The sequence below is a fragment of the Rhamphochromis longiceps genome, linkage group LG10 (assembly GCF_057381845.1).
Source record: "Rhamphochromis longiceps isolate RC_006_pf linkage group LG10, R_longiceps_female_GT1.1, whole genome shotgun sequence".
Classification (NCBI taxonomy): Eukaryota; Metazoa; Chordata; class Actinopteri; order Cichliformes; family Cichlidae; genus Rhamphochromis; species Rhamphochromis longiceps.
Genome location: NC_140566.1, coordinates 24,729,236 through 24,753,368, shown reverse-complemented (window position 1 = coordinate 24,753,368; position 24,133 = coordinate 24,729,236). Strand labels below are relative to the sequence as shown.

General features: G+C 37.8%; 1 long non-coding RNA gene across 1 annotated transcript; it reads left to right on the top strand.

The window, feature by feature from the left end:
• Positions 1-7: 7 nt before the first annotated feature.
• Positions 8-9,202, top strand: LOC146660977 (uncharacterized). Its single transcript, XR_014913568.1, has 3 exons — positions 8-291; positions 6,818-6,885; positions 7,720-9,202. It is a non-coding gene; the product is annotated as an uncharacterized LOC146660977 (long non-coding RNA).
• The last annotated feature ends 14,931 nt before the right edge of the window (positions 9,203-24,133 follow it).

Below are 24,133 nucleotides of genomic sequence, written 5' to 3'. Positions count from 1 at the left end.
CTTTCCTCTTCGCTTGATTCAGGTTTAAATAACAAAGCCGCTTCTGACGTAGGACGACGGGCTGCCGTGCCCGCCTTCGCCCGGTCCATAGCAGAGAGAGTGGGAGGGGACGATGCTGGGTGTCGTGGCTGCTGCGTGTGGAGACTTCCAGTGGTGATATGTCACATACGAGGCAGTGTTTGTGCAAATGTTAATGGAGTGAATATAGTGTGCATGCCATTATCAGCTAAATGTGTTTGACTTGTCATTCATTCACTTCTACTCCCTCTACCTCAATGAAAGTAACAAAAGGTAAGTCTTTATTCATCTGCCACTTTCTGTTCTCAACTGCTTCTTTAGTAGGGACTCTTTTCCATTTGTATGAGTTACAGTTATACATGCCATTCTTAGTACACTAGTTTAAGGCATAATTTGTTGGACAAAGACACATTTTGTATTGCCTCTGTATCCCACCACAGAGGATTTTAAATCAGTCAATATGTGTGCAAACTTTCAGCTTCAAGTTAGGGGGTTTAACAAACATTTTCCACTAACTGTTTAGGAATTACAGCCCTTTTTATACACAGGCTCCAATTGTCAGATTAACTGAACAAACTAACGTCATTTTTAATTTAAGGATTGTTTTTCATTCTTAGTTTTAGTTTCTTCATTTGCAGTCTTTGTGTTGTGACTACCTGAATCCTACAACCTACCAAGGCTTTACTGTTTCTTTTACTTGTTTGTGGGTCTCTCAGCATTCAGTTTTGGATTTAATAACTAAAAGCATGCTCTGCTGAGTTGAGATCAGGTGACTGACTTGACCATTGAAGAATATCCCATTTCTTTGCCTTGAGAAATTTTTGGGTTGCGTTTACGCTCTCCGTCATTATCCTTTAACACTGTGAAGCATCGTCTGATCAGTCGTGCAGCATGTGGCTGAATCTGAGTGGAGAGGAAGGCATGCCTTACATGCACATGCCCGTAACATTGTCTCCACCATGTTTGGCAGACTGTTTCTCTCCTCCAAACTTTTATATCAGTCTGGTACAAGGTCTGGGCTTCATTTACACAAAGAGAGAGACTGTGCAGACTCTTTCATATGTTTTCTGGCTTGGTCTAATCTGGTGTTGTTATTCTTGAGTGTAAACAGTGGTTTCTACCTCGTTGTAAACTCTCTGTATTTACATTTAGGAGGGCGTCTCATGATTGTTCACCTTGACCACAATTCGCCTACCTCCTCCACTTCACTTGGTTAGATGTTATGAAGTTGTTTTTCTTAACCACTTGAATAGGATTATGCACTTTGGTTGTCTTCTGTGGCCTTTCGGGGCTTTTGGTGTTACTGAGCTGGTCACTGCAATCATTCTTTTTACAAATATACCATATTTCATTTAACCACTCCTAAATATTTTGCTGTTTCTCTGATAGGTTTACTTTGTAATATTTTAATGGCCTCCCTAATTTGCATTGACATCACTTGAAATTAAAAGCTATAAAATGCAAATTCAGCAGTTTCAATAAACTTCTGATATTATGTCTTCTTCATTTGCCATTGAAATAAAAAGGGATTGAGCCTCACCTGGTCGTGCTGTCACGCAGTCAGTCAATTGTCCAATTCATTTTGAGCCCCTGAAAAGGACACTGTGTGTGTAAAAATGGCTGTAATTCCTTAACAATTAAAGGACTTTTTAAAAAATAAAACCCCTCGAATTTAAGCTGAAAGTCTGCTCTTTGATCACATATAGACATCTTTGATTTAAAATCTTCTGTGTTGGTTCACAGAGACACAAACAAACAAAAATGTATCTTTGTCCAACAAATTATAGTTATAACTGTACCAAGCTTTAACGTTAGCATTGCTCTAAGTAATTGCTACTGTAAATGATTTGCTTTTTCATGCATATAATCTTTCAGTTACTTTGAACATACATGCTTAAAAATACACAATAACCAAGTCAGTCTAGAAACTCTGTTTAAAATGTCTAAACCTGTGAGAAGCTATCTATTAGGATACGCTTGAGCTTAACATATCAGAGTGTAACTGTAATTTTCACAGTTATTAAAAACCAAATTCTTAACAGGTAACATGTTAACCAAAATATTGGATAGACTGATGTTTGGATCTGATGCCAAGGAAAAGATTTTTAAGATAATCCATCCAAGAGCTGTTTGATTTGATATGGTTGAGGTAGGCATCTGTTGATATTTGCTGGCAAAACAAAACAGCTTTTGGGGAAGTTCACAAAATATCCTTGCCTTTAGGTCGTTGAAGGATAATCTGTGCGTGCACCTAAAACTAAGACCAGCCAATAACTTGCTTATCTGGGTCCTCCAAAAAATTCTGTGTAGCCTGAGTGTCATAGAGTAGCAAGAAAAGATGTTATGCTGTAACTTGAATGCCTCACTAGCGGAAAGGATCTCTCCCATCTGTCAATGGATATACTAGTATCCTCTCTGCCCCACTTTCTGATTCGTTCATGTCCCCAGCCAATTACAAAGTGAGTCACTGAGCTAGACTATGATTTTTCTGCTGCAGAGGGGATGATCTCATAGACATTCCTGGGAATGTGTGTTTTAGACAACTGTAGACATGTGGAGCTCTGTCTGAAAATCTGAGTCACCTTGAATCAGACACCAGCCTATCCTGGTTACTGTGTAACAAAGTGGCACTGATGTCAGCACAAATGCAGCTCAGCATCAGGTATTTTGTGACTGTTTCTGCAAGCCTGTGTAAACTTTGCACAATGAGCTGCTGTGATGTAACAGAGTTGTGAAAACCTGAATGTATGCAGATCGTAATGATGCAAGGTGTGTGATTGTTTTAACAAGAGAGAACAGGAGAACGCGTGAGAGCGCGTGAGAGGAACGTTAAAGAAACGTGAATTCATTGGACTTCCTTGAGAAAAGGAAGGTATTTTGATTGATTGTTATTATGTTTCACAGAACATTTGAATATATTATTCTATTGAGATTTAAAGAATTATTTAAGAAACTTTTGAGCATAACTAACATGCAAATTATTTAAGGCCAAACATCTTAGTCAAAATAATTACTTCATTATTGAGTCCCGTCAGACATTTGTCCCACACACAATTTCCTACAATAATGTCTGACATTCTCAGGAGAGGCACAGATCTAAGGTCACAGTGACCTAGTAACTGTATAACATATGGATTTTGAGTTAAAGCTATAAACACATTTTGTGAACCTTTACTTTTAGTTACAGTTAACTGATAAATAAATAATTTAAACATCTGAAAACTGTCTGGAGTTTGTCAACATGGAAAAAACAAAAAAACTAAAAATTGTAAATACAGGAAATAGTTTTACTATATGGTAATTTGGTAAAAATGTATCATCTTAAATTGCCTGATGAGGCTTTGTTCACATGTTTACTGAGAGTTTGGATGTCTATAAGTCTGCAAGTCAACTGCTCTTAAGAACTTCTGTGTTTTTAATGGAGTATTTATACTGATTTTCCTAAATCTTGCATCTGGCATATGCCCCAAATACAGTAAAACTTCAAAAGTTCTAAACTCAGACTGAAACAAATTAAAAAGAAAACTAAAAGTAAAAAGTAAAAGTAGAAACAAAAAGTCAGAATGAGTCAAAACAAAACCTAATTACAAAATACTGCTTTTAACAAAATTCTGACCAGTTCATTCCTGAATCCAGGCGGATATTAGAGCCAGACAGTATTTCCTGCAGGTTCACCTTATATGACAGATTCAAAAGACAAGAGCAGATATGAGATCATAATAACCTTCTGCTTCTTTATTATAATGATGAGAGAATTTTTGAGTTAAGGCCACAGTGTGTTTTGTGAAGTGATAACAACCTTGAATTTTGACCCTTGAACCACCGAGTTTGAATCAGTTCATCCATCATTTTATGGCAAATCTGAATCAAGGTATTCCTAAGATATTGTACTCATTGGTTTCACAAAAAAAATCAAACCATGTATTGGTGATAGCCATTCATGGTTATCACCAATACATGTCCATACATTTGTAAACAGAGTACTGATATTCTGAAATGTTTGACCAAACAGCATTCACAGACTGCTCTTTACTTGCTATCAAGGGCACATCAAAGGATGACTAACCAAAAACCAAGAAAGGCCGAGACGGCTGTAGATTTATTGAGCAAATCAGCAGGCTGACATCTTCTTCAAAGCCCGTCTGCAGTAAATCTGAGTCAAACTACAAAGACCTGCCATCTCTCTGTTCTTTCCTCCCTGGATGGTCATCATTTTGATGTACCCACTGCAGAGTCAAAGAAGCCTTTTCAAATCACTGCAAATCTATTTACTCTCTTATTTTCTTTACAAAGCTAAGAAGTACCTGAGGGGAAGCAGGTAAGATGAGCAGTGATGCAATCATGAGCTGTTTTCCTCCACCTGTTTTTTTTCTCTGCAGTCTGGGAGATTTTTGTCATCTGTGCTATTACACAATCACACAGCTCCTTCATTATTAATAGTTAGAGCATAATAATTATGATTATTATCAGAAAATATCTACAGATGTCCAGTAAATATGTTCTTCTGAAGTGATAAATACATCTAGTAAACAAGGGTTTTTTTTGCCCTAGGTGTTGTTATTCTTATCATTGTTGTTTTTTTAACAGAACACATCTTAGAATGTTTTCACTGGTGTGAATGTCCAAAGAAAATAACTCTGTGAATTGTATTTAAACTTTAAAACACAACAAAACCAGAGGTTGGATTAATGATATCTGATATTATGTCCTCAACTAGCAGCTATTATAATAACTCAATCTAAGATCTGACTTTAAGTAATGTGAGACAAGTCATGCATAAGACAAATCATCAACCAAATTAGTTGTTTTCTTTAAATCTAGGGACTATTTTATTCCTCTTTGGCTCAATCTCACTATTTTCCTAAATGCAGCATCCACAGCACAGCTGATTTTGGCAATGAAAAGCTTGAGAAACCAAAAGAACATAACCTGCCCAACACCACACAGTAAAAGGACAGTTAATATGTAACTGGTGGACATAGTGGAGCAATTAGCGGCTAAAGAGCCAGATGTTTTCCCCAGGAGCTGATGGACAACAAACAGGGCTAACATGAAAACAAATGTTAGATTTTGTTAGAAAAGTGGATCAAAGTGAAAATCAAAGCTAATAATAGGCCTTTCCCCCCCAGATGAGCAAGGGCACATCCTAATAAGTCGAGGCTGACTTTGAATTCAAGCTCAGCTCTCCCAAGGGGAAAGTCCTTGGTTTAAACCATTGCGCCACAAAATCTTACGCTCTGTGAGTGGCCAAAATCTTACGTCATGGCCTCGATTTTCTATACCCTGAATAAAGTGCCTAGGGGAGGAGGTGCAGGAGTCTAGTTTCCTGTTAGACCACTTGAATTACATACACTGAAAGGCTGGAGGGTTCTTTTTTTCCCCAAGATTGCCAAAAAAACGTCACCTACACCCAGCCCTTCCCACCATGGAGAAGGTGAATGAGAGCTAGAAAAATAAAAGCAATCACTGTCAGTGAATGACGGTTCGTGTTACCCATATTATCCTTTCCTTTCTACAGGAGGAGGAGTATTCTTTCTCTTTTGGTGGTTTTTCTTGTCTTTGTCTTCGCATTGTTTAGGGAACCCTTAACTATCTGCCCTCTACTTTCACCCCATATTCTTCAGCATTCATTACTTTGATTTGTTCTCTATTTTTTTAGGAGTTACTTAGCACTCATTAAAAAAATCCTGCATGTATCATTTTAATACCAGAATCTCATGAGGCAAGCTTTAAAAGAAAAACCACAATTTTAAAAATTCCTGCAAGCAAATCTTGCAGCAGATGTAGCTCCTGATTGGTAACAGATTTAACGCATTCACGGGAAAAAGTTTGACCCTGCTTTTCAGATTACACCACATTTGGTAGCTGTATGTCCCTGCATTGAAAATGGTTAGAGCTTTGTAATGGCAAATGCTGGAAACAATGGTGACACGTACAGTGCTGGAGCACCTCATGGGGAAGCAAAAAGCTGCAAGGAAATCATGAAGCTTAATTCATGTGGCAACAATATTGCTGAGTCAGAAATGAAAAACAGATGACGCTATAACAAAAGACCACCGTGGCCCCATGGCTGCCTCAAAAGAATGCTGCAGACCTATACACCTAAGATGATATGAACATACAGAAAATACATTTATGTTTACCTATATCTGAAGATGTACATACATGCCTATTCCACGAGTACTCCTACATCAAAATTTTAAACCCTATATGTTCGGATTGAGAGGCTAATTGTGAGCAGGTGTTAGCGTTTATATAAAATGCTGCTAAAATGTGATATGATGGATATCAGATTGAACTCAAATTCATGCAACTTCATTTTGGAAAAGCATTTCGGTATTGAGGTTTTAATTTGCCGAGCTCGTGAGAAAGTTGTTAAAGGATATGTTACAAAGTAATTCATCATCAAACTGGCTACATTTACTGGACACACACATGCACACTGACCAGATGTTGGCAATGAATAATTGATCTGGTGCATTGCTGTTGTTGGAAATAACAAACAGATGCGAATGGATCTTTGAAAGGATTGTCCAAAATTCTGAGTTACAAGTGAACAAGGATCGTACATCTGCCAATGTGCTGGCACGAAAGCAAGAGAGGCCAAGTTTGACAAACGACCTTTCAGTTAAACAATAAATTATAATTCTGTAATGGTTTATTCTAACATTTATTATAATATTTGTATAATAGTTTGATTCCTTTATATCTAATCCTGTAGCATTTATTTGTCTTGCTCAGCATTTGACAATCAAATGAAAAGTTCTTGGTAACTAATTCCATGCTTTTTCCTTTACAGGCGGGGTGCAACAGCTGGGTGTAAAGCAGTCAAAGGAATATGGAAGATCAGGACCTGAGCCACTAATTGTGGGTAGTCAGATACTTTAAGCTTATTACAAAACCAAGCATAAATATTAACAGTATGGCAGCGTGTTAATGGGGTGTTCACATGTGGATTAGTTTATGTTATTGTTTAGTTTTAGTTGGATGAAAAACAATAACCATGATTTTAGATGATACTAAAGCTGGCTATTAGAAAAGTTTGATGAGATGGGGACGTTTACCTTATGTAGACAGGAGGAAAAATTGTTACCCTTTTTAAGCATTTGCAAACACCAGACCATTTTGCATTTTTCCATACAGTTTTGTTCCCCTTCTTTAATCATGTTGTTATTACTTAGCTCGACAGTAAATAAATAACTTTAATCCAAATCATTGTTATATTTGTATTGGAGCTGTCCATGAATCATGTGGCAACTCATTGAACTGTTTTGTTTTTTCAGTGATGATTTGCAAATGTGGACGGCACAGACTTTCTTTTTCTCACACACAGAGTATCTGATGAACATACACATGTATATGCTTACAGTCAACTATCCACTGAAATGAGTTTCAGATAACTTACCTACAAAGTCACAAAGAAAAAAACACAAATTGACACCAAGACGACTCTTTGTACCTAAATGAGCCAATCTAAACTACTCATCAGACAGTGCTATAAATTCCTGTGCACAGTTAGCACAGCTGGTATAGTTGAGCCCGACAGCAAATTATTTCACAAAAATCAAAATTAGTCAAAATTATTAGCGCTCCTGATGCTAATAATCAATTTTGTATCCTTTTAGCTGTTTGTTGTTGTAGTTTTTAACAAGTCTCACACGTGTCTCCTCTGAATAATACCAGCCCATTCTTCTTTGGCAGATCTTTTGAGCTCCTCCACCTGTATTGGTCTTCAGGCCTGGGCCTTGGTCTTAAATTCACCCGTCACATTTTCAATGAGATTCGAGTCAGGGCTTTGTGCAGGCCATTCAGTAATGGTCATTTAAGTCTTCTGGAGGTAGGTTTTCACCAGAAGTGAAGTAAGCGTGCTCTGTCATGTCGAAAGAAGGTTCTTGAGGTTTCCTTGAGGTTTCCTTCAAGATCACAATGTTGCAGCACATCATTGCATAGAAATGATTTGTGCTGTGGCTCAATTAAAAAAAAAAAAGAGTCATTTTCTCCCTTGTGCTGTTAAAAACTTTTACATTTCAGCTAGCACTACTTAATTTAATTTTAATTTTCAGGAGTATGCGTGCTGTCTGTAAATGTCAATTCACACATATTTGTGTGTAGTTTGGCTGTTTATTAGACTTAAACCAGAGTTCTGTTTATACAACCAGCCCCAGTTTATGAGTAAAGTTTATCTGAGTAGTCTTGAAAAGACATTAAGGAAAACAAACTACCTACAGAGATAAACAGTTTGCATCTCAATGTCAGATTTTATCTACTACACAAATAATTGAATGCAGTTGTGGTTCCATGTGGAAGATGGCTTTCTCCGGAACAAAGTAAAATTCACTTAAAACCAGGAACTAGACCCCTGCTGGTTGAGATAAAGATAAATTAAATGAAGGGAAACTCTGCTCCGGGCCTCTAGTTAGCCTTTTAAATCATCTGATCCTGGTTCCGCTCTAAATGAATCATTAGCAAATGCCCCACATGCAGATATTAGACCCGATCAACACTCTAACAATGCCTTCTTTGTCCTGTGCTGGACGTTTCTGATCTGGGAAAGACAAACACATGTTTTCCATGTGTGCACGTGCCAGCTGTTGACAACTGAGTTCAGCACATTCACGGCTTTGTTTGTACTTCCAGTAGGACAATACTGCAGAGTGAGCTATTGATCCCAGCTGGCAAACCTGCTTTTTTGACTGTCCGTCTGTCTATGTACATATTTAGCGTGACTTCTAATGTTGTATATGAGCATGTATACCAACTGCATACTAAGATGAATATATGACACACATATAATGCATAACATAACACTACATACAACATTTTGACTCATTAAATAATCAACATAAATTAATGCAATCAAATAATGATACAGTTGTCTGATGCAAAGTGTGTGTACATGTGTGGATCTTTATAATTACTTTATGATAACTTTATAATTCAAAATAAAGATATACCTTTGTATTATTAAGCATTAAACAGTGCAATAGTAAAGTTTAAATAATACAGAAAGTTACTGATTTATCTTAAATATGCTTCATTCTACTGCTGTTTGTTCCCTGGTAATAAATTTTACAAACAAAAATTTTACAACCTCAAAGCTCCAATCACTCTTTAATCACTTGGTTAGCTGTGGAAGTGAATTGGAAATTTTGGTGTGCGGGTGGGAATGATGCCAAACTCACTCTTTAACTGTGCACAAGAGATATTGGTTTGACTGTTTGTATTCCTAAGACAGTGTTTTGTAATAATTCTGAAAATGTTCTTTAGATTAGATGAAACTTTATTAATCCCTCGGGTGGGTTCCGCCGGGAAATTCAGTTTCCAGTAGCACAGCACCGACAGAAGTTGCATGTTACAGATACAATAAGGAGAATGAGAGTAAGGATATAAGCATAAATATACCATATATATACATATACACATATATAAATAAAGAATATATAATAGGGATAAATAGGATTGCACATTTGAGTGAGTACGCATTATAAAGTAGGATGAAAAGGAAAAACATGAATCAAAGATAAGCTCTCTGAAGACACTCCTATAGAGAGAGAGCTTAGTCTGTGTCACCTGTGTTGCAGCTGAATACAGCTTAGCTTTTATGAAGTCACTTGTCAAAGATTTCTCACGAGGGCTGCTATAGTTCCATTTAGAAACTGGACAGTTCATTGTCTTGGAAATGTGGTATATGAATGATCAACACTGTAATATGAGTCTGGAACCTCGACACCTTAAACATTCATCCTTCTTTTAAAGGTTAAACCAAACGTCCTCTGTAATTCTCATTTGACGAGTTTTATGTAGGAGTTGATATTTTTGATGTTAATGATCTAGCAGCCCACTCAGCAAGCAGAGCGCTTCTAAACACCAGGGTCTGATTTCATCACAACACTAGTGCAACTCAACAGTGCGTGACCACCCACACAAACAAATCTGCGCACACACACGCCTCCACTTTTCTCGGCAAGTCGGGTCAGGAATATCAGATAAGCAATTGTATGGTAGACTTTACAACAAGACCTGGATGCCGGAGCAACTTTCACATGGATAGATCTGCGCGCGCGCACACACACACACACACACACACACACACACACACACACACACACACACACACACACACACACACACACACACACACACAATTTGTTTTTCCCACGAGGCACTGACACCAACAGTCAGTTATTTATAGCAGTTCCTGTTCTACCTCTTTCGAGACTGTGTTATGAGGATTTGGTCCTGCTGGGTATAAAACTATATATATATTTTGCACCAGAAAGGTGATTCTGTAAGAGCTATTAGCTATTATATTTTAGGATAGTGTGCAGTGTGTCCTTAAAAACTTTGAGGAAACTGGGCAAATGGAGGATAGCAGAAGATATGACAGACCTAAAAAGAAAACTGCAGCAGATCAACAGCATCTAAAAATCATGTCCATAAGAAATCGGGAGCAAAAATCCAGCAAAGATGAGACACAGAACATGAAAGATGCTGGGCCTGGTCTTGGCCTTCAGGTGATCCATCTACTTTTCGCTGAAATATGATCATAAATGGAGTCAGTGGAAGGGCAGCTGTCAAGAGGCTGTAAAGGGAAACGTGGAAAAAACATTGAGGTCTGCCAAATACACAGAAATTGGACTAGAATTCAGTAGCAACGGGTCTTATGGGGTGATGATTTTGGTTGAAATGATCGTCAGTATATACAGAGGACGTCAGGAGAGAGGGTCAAGATTAAGCAAAACACTATGAGTAGATAGAACTGTAAATGCAGAAAAGTACAGTTAGATTTTTCTTCTTGAAAGCATCTGATTAGCAATGAAAGTGATTCCAAACACATGCCAGTACAGTCAAAGCATACCTGGAAAGAAAAACACACATAGGAACACCATCAGTCATGGACTGGTCTCCCAACTCAACATTAATGAAGCAGTGTGGGATGATCTTGACAGAAAGCAGAACAAAAGGTTGGCAATATCAAAAGAAGAGATTTGAAACTCCTTCAAGGAGACCGGAGAAGTATTCCCAAAGACTATTCAAAAAAATTACGATTTGTTTAGGAGAGTTCAGACTGTGTTGAAGAATAAAGTTGGCCATGCAAAATATTATTTTTTAAGCTCTGTTTTTGCCTTATTTACTGTTAGTTTGTGTTTGTACCTATTTCCCAGTTTCCTAGAAAAATATAAAGAAGAGAGAGTGGCTCAATGCTTTTGCACAGTAGTGTAAGTTCAAACAGAATCCTCCACAGATTCTTAACAATCTAGAGAAAGTGTGTAATGAGTAAAAATTAAATTGTTACAAAGGCAAAAAAAGAGAGAAAAAATCTGTTTTGATTTAAACAACTGGCCATACATATATATTTGAATAAAACATACATGATATAACGTATTTAATTTGTTGTGCAGAATAAAAGTGTTCCTTTGTTGAACTTTTGTGACTGAACTCTAGCTAAACCTTTTCTGGTCACGTTGTGGAAAATGAGCATGCCCTAAAAGACCAGTTAATGACTCATATTTTAACAAATGTATACATTCAACATGTAAGTGAGGGGAACAGCCCAGTCAGTGCTGTAGTTTATGAGGAATGCTTGTCTGTGGGATGAATTACAGCTACTGGTCAGCAGCTGCTTTTTAAAACCCACCTTCATCACCCACACACCACACACAAACACACAATAACAAGACCTACTAACAAGCAGACCATAGTGGTACACTGAGTGAGTTCTTGTTTAGATGAGCCGCCTGGCTTCCCAAAAACATCCAGGCAAAAACACGCTAAAACAAAAAGAAAGGATCTGTGTGGTCTATGATTAAAACCCTGGAAACTAAATTGTTGATATAAATGTGACTGCATAAACAATGTACCTCCTAGCCTTCCTACTATATGTGTTCTTCCCTTTTTTTGACTACTTTAGCCTAACTCTTTGCAGGAATGCCAAATAGCGGTAGTGAGAAAGAAACATGAAAGAGATGACCAAACAGTGCACAGACATCTAAAGCCATATACCCACAAACTCTCAGGAAATTAACCAGTCTTGCTTTTGTTTCAGTTTATGTCCTAAAAGCTTCTTTATCTGCATTCATCTCTTTGCACTTAATCCATTACCTGTGCTGAACCAGGCTGTAGAATGGAAAGGGAGCTCTTCCAATATATTTACAAGGTACCATAGCAAACGTTTCATTCACTATGCAGGTAAAAGTGTATGTTTAAAGCTTCCGCACATGTTTGCGGGATGTGTGAATTGTTTAGATGAGGGGGGAGCTGAACAGACATCCCTGAAGAATGCTCTTAGAACCTGTTTATAGTCTTCTGGGGGCTTCAGGGACTTTGGTGGCTTTAGGAAGACTGAAAGAGGGAGAGTTAAACTCCTTTGCATAATGACTTCCAGACTATCGCGTGTTGCTTCTCTTTTATGCTGCATACCCCTGTCAGGGTCCATCAACAAGTTTATCCCTCTGTGAGACAAACGTTTTATGGCACAGATTTGGGGTTTGACTGATTTATGTCTCAGACAAAACTGCTTGGCTTACTAGAAAAGAAAGAGCAAGACCGTACAGATACATCGGATACATTCAGAAAATGTTATTGTTAAAGCTTTTCATGGTGGATCAAGAAAACAGAGAATTCATGTATGTATTTTAATTTCTTCATGCTTGAAGATCATGCACAGCTAACTTTATTTTTCCAGGAGATGGGAACAAACCACGCTTTTTGCCCTGTGGCAGCTGGGATAGGCTCCAGCCAGCCTGCAACGCTGAATCAGATAAAACCTCAAGAAAATGGATAGATAAATGAGATAAGATGAGGTTGTGCTATTACAAAAATTGTTATTTTGTGAACATTACCCCATCTTCCTCCCGTAGTTCAAAAAACTTATTGTGTAGAGTAAAACACTCTCCAGTGCTCACATTTTCCAAATACATATTCGTTTTTTTCCTATAATCTGATAATAATGATGTTTCTCCGGCTTACACGCAGAGTGTACAGAACCTGCTTCCTTTCTGATGAGTAAGTCAGCATTTTGTCAGTCAAAGTCAGCACTTACGAGTAAAAAGGGCCAGCTGAGTTTTGGGTATTGTGGCGGATCAGCCCCTGCCAAGAGTAACAACCCATTCTTTTTGCACCATTCCCCGGGAGGGATAAAACTTTAAAATGTAAGTAAGTTCCAGTAAAGTCAAATATATTTCCCAAACGACCCCTCACCCCCACCCCCCCCCCCAAAAAAGGGCTTCATACATAAATGCAAAAATGGAAAATGCTCACACTGACTGAAAATTTTTGGAAATCACTCAATAGCTAGATCCCAACACTCGGGCCACTTTAGGTCCATTGCAGGCTTCTAGTGAGATGTAATGATATAACTGAATCTCCACTCTCTCTATGTTGAAAAGCTAACTCATTTACAGGTGCGCTGTTTGCCCTCTGGGTTGTTAGCTCTTTCAGATGGTTCTGCTGATTTTGGTGACATCATGTCTGCCCTGGTTTAAAACTCTGAAAGAAAGAAAAAATCAGGACTGCAGACAGACACAATAATTTCAGTTCTGCTTCTAAGGGTTTATTCATAGAGAAACACTAGAAAGTACCTAAATATAACTGGCTGAATGAGATATCTGATTGGGACAATTCAAACATTTTTCTTTCTCTTTCACTTCTGCCTAACTCTATCGCTGTCATTCTCCCAGAAATCTGCCGTACTTTCTTCAACTGGCTGTAGTTTTAGGCACACGCAGTTTTTTGGACTCAAGTGAGCAGTTTGGTTTTGCATGAAATCTGAAGAACACCTAGGGGCCTGCTGTCTTACTCTCTGCGCAAGCTACTCTTTGAAAGGTTGCCATCCTCCCTCTGCTCCTTGATTACTTGAGCACATGTTTGAGGGAGTGTATTTTTCTATGATTCTCTGTGCTGTTACCAGTCAAGCACCCTTTTCTAAATGAGAACAAAGTGCTCTGGATGTCAGTATAACCTGACAGCCAGCAGCAGTGCTACAAATCCAGGGTCATGCAAAACTATGCTTTTGTGGATTTAGTGGTCTCATAATTTACACATTGGAGATGATCTGACCACCTTGTTCACTCGGAACATTTTAAATGCCAAGCTGTGAGTCAAGTTTAATTGTGTAGTCTTGAGCCACAAAGATGATCTCGTAAGACTGTATATTACTCACGTTCTGAGTGTAATGTATCCTTTTTTTAAATTAATGGAACTTGAAAAATGAGATAAAGACAATAAACATGTTAATAACAAATGAAACAAATACTCAAACACAGGAGAGGCAACACAGCCAACTGGGTCATGGAACACCAGTCACCTACCAGTACAAGAAGGAAAGTTAAAAAAAAAAAAAAAGAAGAGCCAGCCAGCGTCTGTTAATCTGCCTTTCTCATTTGTGTCTTTTATTGCTGTGGGAACTTATGAAACAGCAGACAGAAGTGAGGTTTCCAATCCTTGTGTGGTATTAAGTGTGCAACCAACGGCCCTCTGTGGACTAAGAGTTGTTCTCTCTGGAGAAACAACCTCTTGGGTCATGTTTGTAAAGGTTTACTTGGTCTTCCCCCAGACGATGACTGCTTTGTTTATGTAATAAAGTAACTTACACAGTAAAAAGAATTTAAATATTAAAAATAAAATAACAGAACAGTGCATCATTTTAAAATGGAAGAATTTACCATGTAATGTTTTGTGGATATAAGCTTTTTAACCACAAATTCACTTTTATAATTTTTTTTCATTAACAGAAACTTTATTTTAATGAAAAAAGGAGCAGATTATTTACTGGCAGAAACATGATCTGTTTTGTTTGACTTTTTTCTTGCTTATTTCTTTTTTTTTTTTTTCATGTTTTCTTTACAGTGTGGGTCCAGACCATGATCCTAGGCACACAAAAAATACAGTTTACATGAAAGATTTATACTAAAAATAGATGCAGCCGAGCGTTAAAGACTTTTTATGTTATTTTAATGTTGATCATTCTTCTTACTTTTGAGTATAAATGATTAGCTAAATAGCCTAAAATACTTCTAAAAAGTAGTTGCCTTGCTCTGCAAATATCCTCTGGCCTTTGGAAAAGTTTGCTCTTCATTTGGCCAACTGGTAAAATTTGAAATTGTTTAATTTTTTTAAATATTAAAATTATAGCCATATTTTCTTTATGGTTTCTAAAGCCATAAAAAGATCAATTAAAATAAGAGCTAATGTGTTTTATTGCACATCCATGCCATTAAAAAGGTCTCTTTTTATTTTTCCCAACAAAATATAAGTTTGAGTCAAATTTCCCATTAATGTCAGTGCAATATATATTGAGTCATATAACATGCATCTTGAAGGAAGTCTCTTTAAAATAAATTATCCACTAGAGCCTGGTAGGTCAAGGAAGGCCTAACCCACGTGCCCTTCCTCTTGTATTTCACAATAAGTTACAACCTGTTGGTGCATCTGCCTAAGCTGCCTGTTCTTTCATTAGAAAGAGCTGTGTCAATATTAGTGAAGTTGTAATTCACTGTTATGCTGAATGGTTAGATAATGCTTCCATAACAGGAGGATTTGAGGAGTCAAATGAGGTGTGTGCTGACGCATATGCTTCAGTGCACTCACTGGCAAACCACTTACGTGCTTGTACAGTACCCACAATAAAGGAGGGGGAAGGACAGAGAAAGACAGAAACACAAATGTACAGAAAGTTATACAGGAACGAAACACTATGTGTGTTTAACGTGTGACCTCTGTGGTTTCTCGGGATTATTCCTAAATTTGTATTATTGAAAGATAGATAGATAGATAATCAGCAATTAAAACATCATTGTTAAAAGTAAAAGTACCACAGGTTTGCAGGACCCACTGCACCAGCATAAGGTCAGACAGTGGGTTCAAGGATGTCATCCCGATAGTCAATGACAGTCAGGGTGCTGCTGCCTAGCCTGTAAAGGTCCATCCGTTTCTGATTATTTGATAGAGAAGTTTACACCAGTGCCCTGCAGGATATCATTTTGTTATGCTTTGACGGTGCTCATCCTGTTCCTCCTTGCACAAAGGAGCAGATATCCGTCCTGCTGATGCGTTAAGGACCTTCTACAGCCCCTTCCAGCTCTCCTAGAGTAACTGCCTGTCTCCTGTAATCTCCTCCACACTCTTGAGACTGTGCTGGGAGACACACCAAACTTTCTGGGGTTGATTTCATTAACACAAAAGCAGCTAATTGACAACTGATTAACAACCTCCTCTGCTACTTAACTGACCTTATAAAAAAAACCCAGAAGTTTAACTGACTTCATGCTATACAATGAATAAAAAGTGTTCCTTTATTTCATTTTATTTGTATGATTTACCAGAATGCTGCCCATTCCCAAATTTCTAGGGTTATTTCCAGTTTTTCCTGTTATCCTCAAGTGTATTGGTTAATTTAGGGTTGTCTGAATTAATATGAGTTCTTCTAACTGCTTCTTCTGATGTATTTTATTGACTAATCACTGATTCTCATGCTGAACAGTATTTAGTCTGGCACTCCCTTTAACCTTTATTGATTTATTGCTGTTCTTTTCAGTAAAACACCTTGAGGCCACTTTTTGTTTTGATTGGTATTATTTGCAGACTTGGACAGAATGGTCTTCACAGTTAAAAGACACCCACCCCTAATGGGTCTGACTTCAAATTCAAATTTTATTTGTCACGTACACTTGTTTTTGACCTTAAATGACCCATAGTTGTAAAAATTATGTTTGTCTGCCAGATAGCCAGGCCTGTCCAGGGTGTAACTCTCATGCGACCTTTGCTGACCTGGACAAGATAAGTGGGTATCAAAGAGGAAAAAGGTCCACATTGTGTCAGAGAAGCTGTCAATAACACACCAGTCAAGCCAACTTTGCAATGGATTCCTGTGATTTTTTTTTTAAGGGTATCTGGTATCAAACACCACCCATTTGGGAATCCTAGCTCCTAAAAACAAATGTTAGGGATTACTTCCAAATACTATTTGACATTTACGCATTACCCCTCATGTCCTGAGGGGGCTCATTTAGTTTGTGTTGATAGACAGCTTGTGTAATCCAATCCTCAGGTACTGCAACCTGTCCAGAGTCATTACTTTGTGCTGAAGTACACACAATGCTGCTTTTTAATGTAAATTGGTAGTGATTTGCCAGACATCATTGGTTGTAAAAAAAAAAATTAAAAAATCTCATTACCAGATAGAGGAAAAAAAATACAAGGAAGACACTTTTTTTTCTGTTTCTTACAGGATTGTTCACTGTTGAGCTCTTGAACTCTGCTGATGATGAGTGATTGCAGCTGCTGAAACCCAAAACTTACTCTCTGTGTGTTCGCTTTCAAACACTCTGCCACACACGTACGTACCAGAGAAAAGGCGTACAGCACATACAAAGAGCTCACACACACTCAAGTGCTATGCTTTCTTTCAATGTGTTTCCTTTCTAAATCACCCATACACAATAAGGGAGCTTCTTGTGGCCTTTCTGATGCACAACTTACCAGCTTGAGCCTAGTAGAGGATGAACTTTGATGTTAAGAAACATGTGGAAAACCTTGATCTCAAATAAATGAATAGATCAGAGTAGATGATTGGCTTGTTGTGGTTATTTTGTCATCAGGTGACATATTGGCATTGATCTAGAAAACATATTTTGAGGAAATGTTTCCACATAGTGTCTTCAAGAACGTAAATCAAAAAGGAATGACATAATCTTCATACTCTCAGATGGGTTTCTGTTGGACAATATGACATGCCAAGCATTCACTTCCTCTCGTGTAATTGCTGAATCAGTTTCACAGTCTGTTTTTTTCAGGAACAAACTGTATGTTGAGGTATGAAAATGACTGGTTTGTTTGTCATTGCTGAAGCATGACAGCATGGGGAAATTGCTGTCATTATTTCCTAGCAATAAAAGAGTCCTGTTATGTCATCGGCAAGTTTCAATCTGTATTATTATCCTGTAAACAGTCAGATAAGCTGTTTCATGTGTATTTTAATTGGAAATGTAATAGAGAGCATCTTCTGTGTGCTAAAACCAGCACAATGCGAAGCAGGTGAAGACCAACACCTGTTGACCAAACAAGAAAACAGTTTTATTGGTTGCACAAATCTTGTTTAACCTGTGCCCAGGACACAGGTTAGATATTTCTACTAGCTGTGACTGGCTCAACTAATTAACCATTACTCCTTCAAAGAATTCAAAATATGTTGCAACGGATAAGGCTGTATTAGCATGAAAACATAAACAGTCAAACTCATGTGTCATTTAATGACAATGATAGTCTAATATATTTTATATTTCTTATTCATTACTTTTTACTTTAATACTAACACTTTTTTTTTTTTCAAAATGTGCCACTGTTTGTTGTTCAATGTTAGCACAGCATGTGAGGCTGGCATGACTGCAATATTATTACGCTTGCACAAGAAAACAAAATAACAATTAAAGTTTTGACTCTTGAATCTTGCATAAAGGGTTTCTGGGAGACAGTCTGCACTAATTCCTGCTATGCAGGCAGAAAATAACTTGGTGAAGGGGCCTGAGGCTGTGAAAGCAGGTTTGTTTATCCATCCACTGAACACTGCTGACACCAAGTGGATCTTAGTGAACAGTGCATCAATGTTGTTAAAAAGCTGAGGTTGAAAGTTTACACACACTCATTTTCCTTCCCAGGGAGTGATTTACAGCATACACCTTTAATGACTTAAAAAAAATAAATCCAACTTGTGAAGCAAGTGGTACCTCACCCAGATGATTTTGGTAGCTATTAAGAAGCCAGGATTGGGTATTTGACTAACTTTTTTGGCAGAATTGGCAAAGTTCTTTAAATTAGTTGGTGTCAGACCTGGGTTGAGGCTGGTGCTGGGGATCATTGTCCTGTTTGAACTGTGTCCAAGTTTCAACCATCTAGCTCTTCAATTTGGATGTAGTTCTACTTCTTCTCATTTTGCAATATACCAGGACCACTGGCAGCCCAAGATCATGAAGCTACTATCACCATCCTTAAAAGCTGCTAAAGTATTCTTAGATTTAAAAGCCTCACCTTTACGCCTCCAAACTCTTGTCACTGTGGCCCGATAGTTTAATCTTTGTCTCATTTGACTCTAAAACTTTTGTCCAAAAGTTGGTCTGCACAGCCATGAAGGCAGCTGCAAATTTCAGTCATGCTTGAATGTGCTGATTTTGGAGCAGAGGCTTTATTGGTCATCCCATTTCAGTTTGTGGTGATTCCCCAGCAACTCATTCACAAACTGGATCTGATGGGGATCAGCACCTCACTGTGTAACTGGCTGCTGGATTTCCTGACAGGAAGAAAGCAGACAGTACGGGTTGGCAGCAACACTTCCAGCACAAGAACACTGAATACAGCGGCTCCCCAAGGATGTGTGTTGAGCCCCCTTCTCTTCACTCTGCTGATGCACGACTGCACACCATCACACAGCTTCAGCCTTTTCATAAAGTTTGCAGACAACTGTGGGAGGTCACATCAGCAACAACGATGAGACCTACTACAGGAGTGAAGTTAAACATCTGGCCGAGTGGTGCAGCAACAACACCTTGTACCTGAATGTGGAGAAGACTAAGAAGATCATCATAGACTTTAGGAGACCCTGCACGCCCCACTAACCATCAATGGTGCTGCTGTGGAGAGGGTAAGCAGCACCAAGTTCCTGGGTGTGCACATCTCAGAAGATCTCTCCTGGTCAAAACAAAAAAACCAAAACACTGCATCACTGGTCAGCAAAGCCCAACAGTGACTCTACTTTCCCTGCAAACTGAGGAGATCAAGAGCCTCAACCCCCATTATGAGCACCTTTTACAGAGGCACCATTGAAAGTATCCTCACCAGCTGCATCACTGTGTGGTATGGCTCCTGCACTGGGTCCTGCCGAAAAAAGTTACAACAGTAGTGAGAGCAACGGAGAGGATCGTGGGTACTTCTCTTCCCTCCCTCCAGGACATCTACTGCACCCGCCTCTGCATTACAGGGGACTCCACTCATCCGTCCAACAGCTTCTTCAGTTTGCTGCCATCAGGAAGGAGACTGAAGAGCCTCCAGGCTAGAACCACCTAGCAGACTGAGAGACAGCTTCGTCCATCAGGCTGTCAGGATGCTGAATTCACTCCATGCTCTCACACACACGAATTTCAGACCTGCATTCATCTCTTCCCTCTGAACCCTCGACCCCCCCAAAAATACAAATTCCGACCCACCACCATTCAACTGGACTTTCCCATTGTTCTGAGTATTGGTCAATCCAATGAGTGCTGTCAAACAAATCCTTTTTATGCTGCCGATGAAAAATAACCAGATGTATGCAATCATGATCAACTAATCAACTAATGAGTAGTTAATCGGTTTTGGCCTTGTGAAGCTAAAAGACATCATAGAGTCTTCAGCATCATTATTAAAAGATTTTGGCGAGTTCAAACATGTGTATCCAATTCTTGCTTCTTAAAGTCATTAAACATGTAAGCTGTAAAATCATTAATTTAAGACCACATCTCTGTAATTCTTTCTTCACATTTAAATGTTAAAAAACACAACTTTAAAAAGTTAACTGTTAACAGTTTGGATTTTTTTCACTTCTTTGCAGTTTTTACCGTGGAAATTGTGTAGAAATTAAAAATAATCTCTGTTTGTTTGGGGTTTTTTTTTTACATAAAGTACAAAGAGACGGATGCGGAACACGTTAGTTTTGTCTTCCTTCGGTTAAAAGACCCTATTCGTATGAGTAATGATGAGTCATGATGTGTAGAAACAAGATTTGTTGAAGACCTGGAGAAAATAGGTCACATAGCAGAAAGAGGTAGCTTTGCTTTCTATCTACACATTGTAGTGTAGTATATTGTATTAAAAAAACACTACACTGATACAGTTGAGCTAAGCTATATTTTTCTCATACAAGCAGCCAAAGCACATTAAAGCATCTTATTCACTGCAGAAACAACACTAGTGCTAGTGCCTGCTGCAATTTCAGCAAGTCTTTCATCACATAGGTCTTCCACGTGTTACAGTATATTCCTCTGCAATCCCATTGCTTGCCTTGTAATTATACAAGTTTTTATTACAAGGTAGGCCTATTAAATGTTATTGAAGAGAATTTCTCTTGCACATAATACACAAACATAATGTTCGAGGGAAAATGAAAAATACAGGCAAAGACTTCAAGAATAGCAGGTAATTGAAAAGCAATGTGCTAAAATACTCCAGATGGTTTTTAGTCCACCCAGCGAACAAGCTGTGGAAACCCAGACCCAACTGTAAACGTGCAGAATTGCAGGGATCACATTACCGTAAATATTCTAAAAGAGTTGATTGTAATTGGATTCCTTGGGGAAGAAAATGTCTTCATTTCCTTTTCCTTCATATATATATATATATATATATATATATATATATATATATATATATATATATATATAGCATTGAAAAATGTTTCCTTCATGGGGAGCTTCCAGTGAATTGTGAATGCAGGTGTTACTGTTGCTGTCCTTTGAACTGAAGTGCAAGTTGTCGATGACGTATCTTGGTGCTCTTATTTTGAGACAGTTGTATAACACAACTATTTAGTATGTTCAATATGTGTGTTTAGTTCTTTAGTGTAACATTACCCTGTTACTTTGGATGAGGTGACCTTTGTATTTACAGCTAGTCAAACGTTCACATACTGTACACTTCCACAGTACGGGCATGAATGTCATGGCAATTTGGGGCTTTTAATGATTTCTCAGTTCTGTTGCTGGAACACCAGTGAAGGAACCTTTACATCAACCAAGAAAGAAGCTCCTGTTCCAAGCTCGACTGACGTTTGCATCTACCCATGTGGACAAGCCAAATAAAGTTTTATTATAAGATGAGATAAAGATTGAGCACAGTTGGATGCTCCAACAAGATAATGATCCAAAACACACATCAAAGGTAGTTTTTGAATGGATAGAGCAGGCAAACATTAAGCTTCCAGAATAGCCTTCCCAATGTCTTGATGTCAACCCTATTGAAAACATATGGACCATACTTAACCCTTGTGTGGTGTTCGTATTTTTGTTACTCAGCCAGTGTTCATGGGTCTGGTGGACCCGCTAGAGTTTTGGCTTTCCAAATTAACACTATCAAACAATTTTATGTTAAATTACTCAACAGATGTTTACTTCATCCCAATTACAAGACATATGAACAGCAAACATGGTTAATTTTTTCCCTTTACCTTTGTTAGATCACATTTATGAATTAATGTGCTTCTCGTTTTTCTTTTATATAAAATGTTATAAATAAATCAGTTATAATCAAGTGGAGTGAGTGGAAAGACACAACACATTTACACGTGAAAAAATAATTAAATGTTTGATTTTTCTTTTGAAGAAAAATGAACACGGGTCTCACAGACCCGAACACCATACAAGGGTTAAAAGCTGGATCAGTGCCTGGAAACAAATTCAGATGAACTCTAGCAATTCTGCTAAGGTGAGCAGTCAAATATCCAGCCGGAATTATGCCAGAAGCTTGTTGATGGCTACCAAAAGCACTGAGGTGTAATTTACAAAAGGTCATTTTACCAAATATTAGTTGGCGTGTATGTATATATCTAAGCCAGTATGTATATTTTTAACCCTGAATTATTGTGACAAATGACCTGGATAATCTAGCCATAAAAATGCACTTTACTGCAGTAAAATAAAATTAACAAGACAATCTTACATCTTCCAGTTCATTAACAATAACCAGTCTAATTGTGCTTTTGTAGTTTCATCCACTAACAAACTACTTAACCCCTCCAAAACCATACCCTCTAAATTTCTCATCAATGTTATCAATAACCTAAAGATCAGTAGTGACGCACAAAGAATTTTAGCTTTTCTGGATCTCACTCCTGAATTCAACACTGTTTATCCTGACATTTTAATTCAAAGGCTGCATGGCACAGTTGGTTTAATAGAACAGGTTCTTGATTGGCTTTCATTTTATCTAAAGGGTGGAAATTTTTATGTTTCAAATGGCAATTTACAACTTGAACAACTCAAAATTTAACTAGGGGCTCAAGGGTCTGTCCTTATTCCATTGCTGTTTAACCTTTACATGCTCCTATTTAGTACTGCCATAAAGAATAACAATATGTCCTACCAATCTTATGCAGATGACACACAGTTGTACTTATTTTTTTCCTCTGATGAGCTATCCTCTGTTCACAAACTAATGATTTGCATTGATGACATTAACTACTGAATGCCATATTACTCGGTATCATTCTGCACAGTGATCACAGTTTTGATCATTTTTGATAATTACATCAATACGAGAATTACGAGAATTGCTTTCACTCACTTAAAAAGACATATCCATGGTTAGAAAATTTCTATCTCAAACTGACTCTGAGAAACTGGTCCATGCATTCACATCAAGAAGGTTAGATTATTTTAAGGCAAAATTATCCAAACCATCAACACTTTAGCTGATTCAAAATGCAGCAGCCAAAATCATTACATATATGTGGAAAGTTGAGCACAAACCAAGCATTGAAGGCACTTCATTGGCTCCAAGTGCAATACAGAACCTTTAAAATCATTTTAGTAGTTCATAAGCCCCCCAGGGAATCTCTGACTTGCTCACTGTTTACAGTCCAGTCAGCCCTCAAAGGTCACCAGGTGCAAATCCTTTAGCTGTTCCTAGAATTAGATCTCAGTGTACTGAGGGTGCTTTCACTTACTGGGGTCCTTTTCTTTGGAACAAGCTGCCTGCTGACCTGAGAACAATTGCATATGTGCATTTAAAAACAAACTAAAAAACTTTTTTTTTTTTTTTTTAAATTGAAACAGGCTCAATAAGAGTTTTTTGGTTTTATTGACTTTATTTTGCTCATATATATATATATATATATATATATATATATATATATATATATATATATATATATATATATATATATATATCGTTGCCTTTAGCCTTTATTCTAAACCTACACAGGTTTTTATGTTCTTCTGTACTGAGCACACTGAGTTTGCAGGTAATTAAATGGACTACATAAATACAGTTGCCATTGCAAAATGTAAAATAAAACGGAGTTGTATATAATATGACATTGACCGCAGCAATTTCCTAATGTTGTAAACCCGCTCAACATTTGGCAATAAAACCC